This window comes from Moschus berezovskii, chromosome 12, assembly GCF_049115385.1.
Source record: "Moschus berezovskii isolate FMDL1 chromosome 12, NW_MosBer_1.0, whole genome shotgun sequence".
Taxonomy (NCBI): domain Eukaryota; kingdom Metazoa; phylum Chordata; class Mammalia; order Artiodactyla; family Moschidae; genus Moschus; species Moschus berezovskii.
Genome location: NC_142471.1, coordinates 20,098,448 through 20,109,273, shown reverse-complemented (window position 1 = coordinate 20,109,273; position 10,826 = coordinate 20,098,448). Strand labels below are relative to the sequence as shown.

Below are 10,826 nucleotides of genomic sequence, written 5' to 3'. Positions count from 1 at the left end.
TTGGTGCACAGAGAGTCAGCAAAAGGGAGGTTAACAAGATATACCTGATAGAATTATTTTGCAGGCCAAATAAAATATGTCAGTTACTCACTGGTCTTTCTTTGTGGCTCAGACGGTAAAGAATCTGCCTATAATGCAGGAGACAGGGGTTCGATTTCTGAGTCAGGAAGATCCCCTGGAGAAGGAAATGGAACTCAACCAGCAAGATACTGGAATTCAACTCAGTCAGTATCCATGGAGAATTCCATGGACAGCGGAGCCTGGTGGGCTACAATCCATGGTGTCACAAAAAGTTGAGCATGACTGAGCCACTAACACAGCAAGTTACTCATTGGCTCTGAGAACTGGATCTTGTTATGCTCCCAGTGTTCCAGGTTCCCATGCAAAAAATATGGAGAAGGGGCGGGAAGCAGGTTCACTTTTGGTAAAATACAGTGGATGCCCTGATGATTCCCCAAGCCCTGCTTCAGGGCTGCAGCACTCATTCTCCAGCCGCCTGGGGCTCGTTGGCTAACACTTCTCTTCTTAGTCCCTCTAGAGAATTGCTTGTAGCTAAAAGCAGCTGCCCTACCCAAGGTCACATCCTCTTCCCAGGAAGCAGTTCATATGCAATGACTGTAATTTCAGGACTGTAAAGGACAGGCCCTCTTGCCTCAATTTGGTAAAAATATGAAGTGTTATCCCAACTCCAGAGCTCTGTGTGAGACTGTCCAAGCCCTCTGTTCCATGCATCACAGTCCAACCTCTTTATCTGCCCAGTTTTGTTTCCTTCAATCCCCTGCCGATGCTGTTCCTGAGAGCCCTCGCCCCCAGAAACTTCCTGCATGTAAATTTCTGTCTCAGAGTCTGTTTTCTGGGAACCCAACCATCCTGTTGTAACATGACGGTAATGAGATAACAGATAAGAAAGTGCTTTGAAAACTGTATAGCTATCAGCAATGTTGGATAACATTTACCATAGCATAATGAGGATTATCTAGAACATGCTGAACTGATGTGTATTTTTTTTTATTCCTCCCATAAATTGTGTTCCTTTGAGCCAATCTATCATTGTGGCCCCAGGGAAGAGAAAGGGCAAAGGTCACCTTGCACAGAAGTAAGACATGATGTAAGAGCAGAGCCTTACAGTCCAAAAGGGAAGTTTAGGGAAAGCTTCAGTTTAGGGAGGGGAGATGAAAGGAGGGATTAGGAGAAGGAAGTTGGAGGCAGGTGCCCACAATCTACCCCTTTTGGAGTGGAGTCTGTGTGTGGAGGTGATAGAAATATCCAGATAGATTCAGGCTAGACTGAGAACAGTGGGTTTTGTGGCTGCCTCCTTTGGGAATAGGCAGCAAGAAGTGTAAGACTTCTCTTACACTAAGAGAAAATTAAGGTTGAACTCCATTCATTTTGTATGCCTTAGAAGCATTAGCAGAAAGAGCTGCATCCCTCAAGGCCTGACTGTGGCTGGTGGTAAACAGGCAACACAGAAGCTACTCCCCCACCGCTTCATCCATAGGAGGACAGGCCCCTGAGGATAGAAACAGGCTAGCAGAAGCCCTGAGTTAGGCAGAGGAAGAAGGAACTCAGGAGCCTGCTAAATGTTTTTTAAGGAGAAATCTTTTTTGTTTCTTTCATTTTAAACAAGAAGCTTATTTAAACAACAAGACACTTGAATGGAAAACTATCTAGGATTCATTTCTTTTAGAGTAATTTAAGTGGAAGTTGCTGGGCCGTGACTAACTCTTTGCAACCCCAGGGACTATACAGTCGATGGAATTCTCCAGGCCAGAATACTGCAGAGGGTAGCCTTTCCCTTCTCCAGGAGATCTTCCCAACCCAGGAATCGAACCCAGGTCTCCCGCATCGTAGGTGAATTCTTTACCAGCCTAGTCACAAGGGAAGCCATTTATCCCTACTTAATCACTGCGGATGCTGATTGCAGCCATGAAATTAAAAGACGCTTACTCCTTGGAAGGAAAGTTATGACCAGCCTAGATAGCATATTAAAAAGCAGAGACATTGCCAACCAAGGTCCATCTAGTCAAGGCTATGGTTTTTCCCGTGGTCATGTATGGATGTGAGAGTTGGACTGTGAAGAAAGCTGATCGCCGAAGAAATGATGCTTTTGAACTGTGGTGCTGGAGAAGACTCTTGAGAGTCCCTTGGACTGCAAAGAGATCCAACCAGTCCATTCTAGAGGAGATCAATCCTGGGTGTTCATTGGAAGGACTTATGCTAAAATTGAAACTCCAATACTTTGGCCACCTCATGTGACGAGTTGACTCACTGGAGACTCTAATGCTGGGAGCGATTGGGGGTAGGAGGAGAAGGGGACAACAGAGAATGAGGTGGTTGGATGGCATCACCGACTCGATGGACGTGAGTTTGAATGAACTCCGGGAGTTGGTGATGGACAGGGAGGCCTGGCGTGCTGTGGTTCATAGGGTCGCTAAGAGTCGGACACGACTGAGCGACTGAACTGAACTGAAAAATAGATCAGCCTACATGTAACAGCTATGTACAAAAAGTACAGAAAAGTAACAGCTGCATACAAAAAAGTTATAAAATTGTCCTTGGTTTTACAATGATAAATAACATTAAAATTCACCAATTGAACAAGGTATGCAAGAATTTTTATGTTGTTCTTTTTTTGTTAAGCAATGAGAGCAAAATAACTTACTGGAATATAAAAATAAGGGCTGATGAGCATGCCACTAGTGGCGAAAAGAGGGTATTTTCACAGAATCAGTAATTTTCTCCAACCCATATCCATTTGATGTCGATCAAAACACCACTAGCAATTTAGATTTTTAAAAAATGCAATATGCTTGTGCACATACACCAGTCACTTTATGTACAATAAAGGAACGGGCAAGGGGAAAATGAAAGAATAGAGAAACTACACCGTAGTAGTCAGTATGTGGTGGAACCAAATTGTAGTTTTCTATTTGAGAATGTCTTCTTGGTCTGGAGGAACAGAGTTCTGGAGTAAAGTAGCAGGTTCCCTTTTTAGTAGACACCTCTTGTCTGCGGCTGGAATACATCAATTGTATCTTCATCTTCCTTCTCCAACTGTACAGGTGTGTCTGTCTCATTGACTGGCTGCCTGTCAAATCGGAATCTGATCTGCCTCATTGACAAACCCTGTCTTTCACAATAGGCCTTCCTTAGTTTACTGAGAGGTGTAAGCCTCTTAATCTTAAACTGCACCACAGAACCATCCTCAAATTAATACGATCGCTGTTCTCAGTCTTGACTCCTTCCTTTTCGTCCGCCACAGCGAGCGCTGGAGTCTCCTCAGCAGCCACTTCACAAAGGCGGTGCCAGGTCTGCAGGGAACCAGCACACAGGCCGCCCTGGGAGCGGCAGAAGGAGGCGACAGCAAGAAAGCTTGATGTGATAATGCCAGTCAGGAAAAGGGTTTGAAGAGTGCGCTGTATTCAGGGAGGCAGAAAAAAAGAATTACTGCCTGACACAGTGTAGAAATAAATGTTTTCTTTATAAAAATAATTATCAAAACATAGATTTATAAATAAATGCAAAGTGACATGTTTTGGTTTGTGATCTGCTTATGTTTTATATTTTAGAGACCTTTGTTTCACATCCTATTCCCTTTTTAATAGCATTAATGCTTTGGCCTTGCTGTGTTCCAGTATATAATGCATTGCTTATTTATAGCTCTGATAACTTTAGTTTTCTGGAAATTCTGTCTGTTGTGTATTGCCATCTGTTGTATTCGATGTGAAACAGTATAAAAGAACTCAACATTGGCGATATCTAAGTTATGACTTGTTGACACTTCCATTGTAAACTCTAATTTTGAATTGTTTCTGTATAAGTATGGTTAACCTGACATTGGGGTGAAAGATGATAGAATTTCAGGTAGCCTTTGTGAATGCTGACTTAGATTCATTATGTACATCAGAACTCTGTTTCTAAGAGCAGGGGAAAATTTTTAATCTGCTTTTGTAACTAAAAATGTGAATGAGATTGTTTTGTTTTAATATACTTTTGAAAACAGATTTTAAAAATGATTACTTACAGTTTGAGTCATTTTAATATAATTGGAATATTAGTTGAGAATATTATACTTTGCTTTCTATAATTTAAACCCTTAAATTGAAGGCTAAGAAAATAATATCATGTGTGAAATGAAACATGGCCAACATACAGATTTTTTTTTCTAATTGAATGAAGTAAAATAATCTAATGCTTATCTAATGAAACATGAGTGGTTCTCTAACAAATGATTAGACGAGAGATGTCTTTCATTTATAAATATATTAATATGTTTTCAAGGAACAAAGACTTCTGTCATTAAATAAAGACTAAATAGTTAAATGTCCCACTATTGAAAATTATAACTACACTTTTCTAAGATCATTTTTGTGTGATGTAACTTGCATTTTAAAAGCTTTATCCAGTTGAAGTGATGGTTTAAAATAAGTTTCAGAAAAGTTAGGATGCTGTTGTTTTTGTTGCTATAATAAACCTCATACAGGGTTTTCATACTAATATGGATTCAATTTGATTTTTAGTTTCTTAAACTTTAGAATTTAAAACTTAAATAAATTACACAAGCATTCACTATTTAGTAATTTTTTGTGTGTGTGAATATGCTGATACAGTTTTAATAAAGCTTAATGATTTTTAAAGATTAACTTTCTTTGCTATTGCTTTCAAAATCTAGGCTTGACAGTGATTTAAAAAAAAAAACACACAGCACTTTCATCAGCTGCTATGGACAGTCCATATTTGACCAGTTAGGAAAAAACAGTAATTTGTGATTTTAATATACCAATTTATTGATAAAAAAGTTAAAATGTTATATTGGTATTTATGGAATCATAAAGGGCTTCACAGGTGGCTCAGTGGTAAAGAATCCACCTGCCAAGGAGGAGACAGAGGCTCAATCATGAAGATTCCCTGGAGATGGGAATGACAATCTGCTCCCATATCCTTGTCTGAAAAATCCCACGGACAGAGGAGCCTGGTGGGCTACAGTCCATGGGATCGCGAAGTGTTGGACACGACTGAGAGAATGAGCACACACAACAGAATCATAAAATAATTTTTTGTTAAGTCCTTCAGTTCAGTTCAGTTCAGTCTCTTAGTCGTGTCCTACTCCCTGCGACCCCATGAATCGCAGCATGCCAGGCCTCCCTGTCCATCACCAACTCCCGGAGTTCTCCCAAACTCATGTGCATCGAGTCGGTGATGCCACCCACCCAGCCATCTCATCCTCTGTTGTCCCCGTCTCCTCCTGCCCCCAATCCCTCCCAGCATCAGGGTCTTTTCCAGTGAGTCAACACTTAGGGCAAATTTTGTATAAAGTTTTAGGCCATGATGTGGAAAGCAGCATATTATAATTGCCTTAAATTATCTTTCCCAGTGTAGCAGAACAAATGTTAATAGTTAGTTGCATTATGATTTTTAGATTAATCTATTTATTATTTACTATTAAGCTATTTTATTCAAAACAAAGCAGGAAAATATATTGAAAAGAAGGTATGTTTACAGAGAGTTTTTTTTCCCCAGAGAGCTTTTTAAATGTGCTCTATTTCTGAAATGTAAATATACATTTTCAAAGCATATTTAAATAACAGGACAATAAAACAAAGAAATGAAAAATTGCTGTAAAGTTGAACAATTTGAGTGGTCTTGACATATATTTTTGGTTGAATATAAACTTCAATGTAGTAGTTATTGAAGTATAACTTTATTTAATATATGCCTGAGAGTTTAAAAAATGCATATATATGCAAAGAAAAAACATGGCCAGACAAAATGTTAACAGAAGTTTTCTCCTTAAAGGTAATTGATTTTTATTTCCTTTTTCAGACTTTTATTTTTCCAAAATCAGCGTTTTAATTTTTGAGTCAGGAAAAAAAACCCCAATAAATGCTAACGAAAGCTTGAGAGGACTGTCTGATTCTTTTGGTAAAATTGTCTTTAATAAGAAAACTGATAAATAAGCCAGGGGATACAGTGGAACTGACATGCCATGCTATAAACTGGGGAGAGCTGATGAAAGATTTGGATCTGGAAGATGAGTCTAGGTACTGCATGAAGAATGAATTAGAAGGGAAGAAGTGACAGGTGCAAAGTCTACTCAGTAGGCAGTTACAAGAATTTGAAGTAAAAATGCTGAAGTCTTCCCTTATATGAAAACACAAACATTGTGTTCCTTCTCAAATCCTTTGTCTCTTCTCTCTATCTGATAAGAGCCTCATCTGTGCCAAATTGCTGCTCTACTTTTGAAATTGGATGAAGTATCACACCTTGGGCGTGGGATCTGCCCTCCTACAAGCCACCACATGGTCAGATGATACAGCCCAGAAACTGGGGGGTGGCTAGTTCTCTGAGAAGTAAACATTCACTAATGGCATATGGAGCCAGGAGACATGGCAGCAGGTACACTCCCCTCCTCTCTCTCTCTGGTGGAGAAGTCCCATGCCTGCTGAGTTATTTTTGGTGGTGTCATTATACAATAGTAACCCGTGTGGTAATACAGTGCATCACACCAAGTCACAGCTTTCCTTGCCTCAGTCCTTCTTCCCCCTTACTCCACCATGCAGGGCTGGTTCTTCCTCGCTAGAATACCTTATGCTCTGCTTTCTACAGTAACTGGGCTTAGCCGGGCTTTACCAACATCATGACAGCGGAAGTGAATGGAGAGGTGAACAAAAATTCAAGAGATATTTAGAGGGTAGTAGAACTGGACATGGAACAACAGACTGGTTCCAAATAGGAAAAGGAGTACGTCAAGGCTGTATATTGTCACCCTGCTTATTTAACTTATATGCGGAGTACATCATGAGGAACGCTGGGCTGGAAGAAGCACAAGCTGGAATCAAGATTGCTGGGAGAAAGATCAATAACCTCAGATATGCAGATGACACCACCCTTATGGCAGAAAGTGAAGAGGAACTCAAAAGCCTCTTGATGAAAGTGAAAGAGGAGAGTGAAAAGGTTGGCTTGAAGCTCAACATTCAGAAAACAAAGATCATGGCATCTGGTCCCATCACTTCATGGGAAATAGATGGGGAAACAGTGGAAACAGTGTCAGACTTTATTTTTTGGGCTCCAAAATCACTGCGGATGCTGATTGCAGCCATGAAATTAAAAGACACTTACTCCTTGGAAGGAAAGTTATGACCAACCTAGATAGCATATTAAAAAGCAGAGACATTACTTTGCCAACCAAGGTCCATCTAGTCAAGGCAATGGTTTTTCCCGTGGTCATGTATGGATGTGAGAGTTGGACTGTGAAGAAAGCTGATCGCCGAAGAAATGATGCTTTTGAACTGTGGTGCTGGAGAAGACTCTTGAGAGTCCTTTGGACTGCAAGGAGATCCAACCAGTCCATTCTAGAGGAGATCAATCCTGGGTGTTCATTGGAAGGACTGATGCTAAAACTGAAACTGCAATACTTTGGCCACCTCATGCGACGAGTTGACTCACTGGAAAAGACTCTGATACTGGGAGGGATTGGGGGTGGGAGGAGATGGGGATGACAGAGAATGAGATGGATGGATGGCATCACCAGCTCGATGGACATGAGTTTGAATGAACTCCGGGAGTTGGTGATGGACAGGGAGGCCTGGCGTGCTGTGATTCATGAGGTCGCAGAGAGTCGGACACGACTGAGCGACTGAACTGAACTGATTGACACAAGTTTGGTGGCTGGTCTAATATGTTGGGAGCAAGGGTCAGGAGTGTATTTAAGTTAATTCCTAGATTTCTAACTTGGATAATCAAGTGGCCAGCCCTAGCACAATTCCTAGTATATATTAAGCCTTCAGTCAGTTCAGTTCAGTTCAGTTCAGTCGCTCAGTCGTGTCCGACTCTCCGCGACCTCATGAATCACAGCACACCAGGCCTCCCTGTCCATCACCAACTCCCGGAGTTCACTCAAACTCATGTCCACAGAGTCGGTGATGCCATCCAGCCATCTCATTCTCTGTCGTCCCCTTCTCCTCCTGCCCCCAACCTTTCCCATCATCAGAGTCTTTTCCAGTGAGTCAATTCGTCGCATGAGGTGGCCAAAGTATTGCAGTTTCAGCTTTAGCATCAGTTCTCCCAATGAACACCGAGGATTGATCTCCTTTAGAATGGACTGGTTGGATCTCTTTGCAGTCCAAGGGACTCTCAAGAGTCTTCTCCAACATCACAGTTCAAAAGCATCAATTCTTCGGTGATCAGCTTTCTTCACAGTCCAACTCTCACATCCATACATGACCACTGGAAAAACCATAGCCTTGACTAGATGGACCTTTGTTGGCAAAGTAATGTCTCTGCTTTTTAAAATTCTATCTAGGTTGGTCATAACTTTCCTTCCAAGGAGTAAGCGTCTTTTAATTTCATGGCTGCAATCAGCATCCGCAGTGAATTTGGAGCCCCAAAAAATAAAGTCTGACACTGTTTCCATTGTTTTTCCATCTATTTCCCATGAAGTGATGGGACCAGATGCCATGATCTTTGTTTTCTGAATGTTAAGCCTTCAGTCACTATTTATTGAAGGAATGAATATATAAATGATGGTACTATAACTAAGGTATAGACTATAGGAGGCATGTTTATTAATGTAATGTATCATATATAATCTCAAGGAGATTTTAACAAACATTGGCAGGAGGGGTTTCCAGTTCATGTTTTTTAAAAAATAATATTTACTTATTTGTTTTGCTGGTCTTAGTTACGACCCTCATGATCTTCAATCTTCCTTGCAACATGCAGGATATATATGTATATGTATGTAATTATATGTATATAATATATATAATTATATGGATATTATATATATATATATATTTTTTTTTTTTTAGTTGTAGCATTTGAACTTTAGTTGCAGCATGTGGGATAAAGTTTCCTGCTGAGGAATGAAACCTGGGTCCCCTGCATTGGGAGTGTTGAGTCTTAGCCACTGGACCACCAGGGAAGTCCCCAGTTCTTTCTTAAGAGGCCTTGATGCAGATATGTGTGAATGAGGCCTTGGAAAGACTGGCAAAATGTTGAACCTGAAAATGTATTGACATACTGTCTTCAATTCAAACAGATTTTCTTCTTGTTGAATCTGAATCTAGTCTGTTCCAAATAATACAGTAGAGTTTAAAACATCTCTGTTGTCCATGATTCACAAAGCAACCAGGCACAGTTAACATACGCTAAGTCCTAAACCTCTTATTTCTGAGCTATTTTCATGCAAACCACAGAAAAACAGAGCTAAAAAGCCTTCTAGATTATCTGGCCCAGTTTCCCTGGTTCAGGGATGACTTGGCACACACATTTAGGAAAAGCACTGGTATTTGTTTTTCTGTAAAGTTGACTGACACTCAATTCCCAAATAACAATATTATGTTATAGAAAAGCTGGCCAAGAAAAGCTTAAAAAACTAAAAAGTAAGGAACATCTTTTATTCAACTATAATAGAATGAGTGACCCCCTGAAGGTACAATTTCTTTTTTGTAAAGTTTGGTATATTTAGGCCTAATTGGAATTTATAGCTAAGCATAAATGCTAGCGTAGAAATGGCTGTAAAAAAATTACTGTGCTTGGTGCTAAAATGAAAATTACTGGCCTAAAACCATAATGAAAACTCCAGAACTAATCAGAGTAGAGTGATATCTTATAAAGTTATTGAGAAATGAGAAAATCAAGTACAAACATTTGACATGTTTGCTTAAAAAAAATTCATATATAGCTAACTAGATTCCAAGCACTGCTCTAAGAATTTACAAATATTATTTATTTAATTCCTATAACAATCCTATTCAGGAGGCAGTATCACTAGACCTTTTCACAGATGAGGAAACTGAGGCGCCAAAACGGTAAGTGATTTGCCCAAGGACACACACTACTGTGGTGGATTCAAACTCTTTTCCCAGCTGCCGTGCATTTGAGGGCCATGCAGTTCAGACAATCAGCCTATCTTTAAATATCTAAAAAGTGAAAGTGGCTCAGTAGTGTCCAACTCTTTGAGACATGGACTGTACAGTTCAAGGCCAGAATACTGGAGTGAGTAGCCTTTCCCTTCTCCAGGGAATTCTCCAGGCCAGAATACTGGAGTGAGTAGCCTTTCCCTTCTCCAGGGGATCTTCACAACGCAGGGATTGAACCCAGGTCTCCTGCATTACAGGCAGATTCTTTACCACCTGAGCCACAAGGGAAGCCCAAGAATACTGGAGTGAGTAGCCTATCCCTTCTCCAGCAGATCTTCCGGATTCAGGAATTGAATAGGGGTCTTCGCATTGCAGGTGGATTCTTTATCAACTGAGCTATCAGGGAAGCCCTTAAATATCCAGCACAGCACATTGATCATATGATGAGGAGCACAGAGAAACTGAGAGTACAGATTCATGTCTTCCATCTCATGTTTATTTCAGTACATGCACTTGCTGAGTTAAATGGTAAACAGAATTAACCACACTATTTACATGTTTTTTTTTTTTTCTCTCTCTCTCCATCTCTCCTCCACCGGGTGAGTATAGTTTGATTCACATATTTATACGCATATAGGTTTAACGTCCGCTTAGTTAGGTTTCATCCTGGAGCAGGAGCTACTGGGGAATAGTCATGAAGTTAGGGAAGCATGCAACATTTTTAGGCTTATACTAATTGACGGACACTTGATTGCCTCCCTGCTGTTCCAGGTATGAGACTCTTTTTATTCATCCATTTAACAAGTGCTTTATTAGGTGCCTTTTATAAGACATACTGTTTTAGATTGGAGATTATCTGACTATATTATGAACAGCATCAACCAAGTCCCTATTTGCATGCATCATACACTCTGGAGATAACACAAACAACAATCAAGTAAACAGGCAAACATTTACAAGATT

The 10,826-nt window shown here is 40.2% G+C and overlaps 1 pseudogene; it reads right to left on the bottom strand.

Moving 5' to 3' along the window:
* Positions 1-2,769: 2,769 nt before the first annotated feature.
* Positions 2,770-9,658, bottom strand: LOC129555193 (small ubiquitin-related modifier 2 pseudogene; annotated as a pseudogene).
* Positions 9,659-10,826: the final 1,168 nt, after the last annotated feature.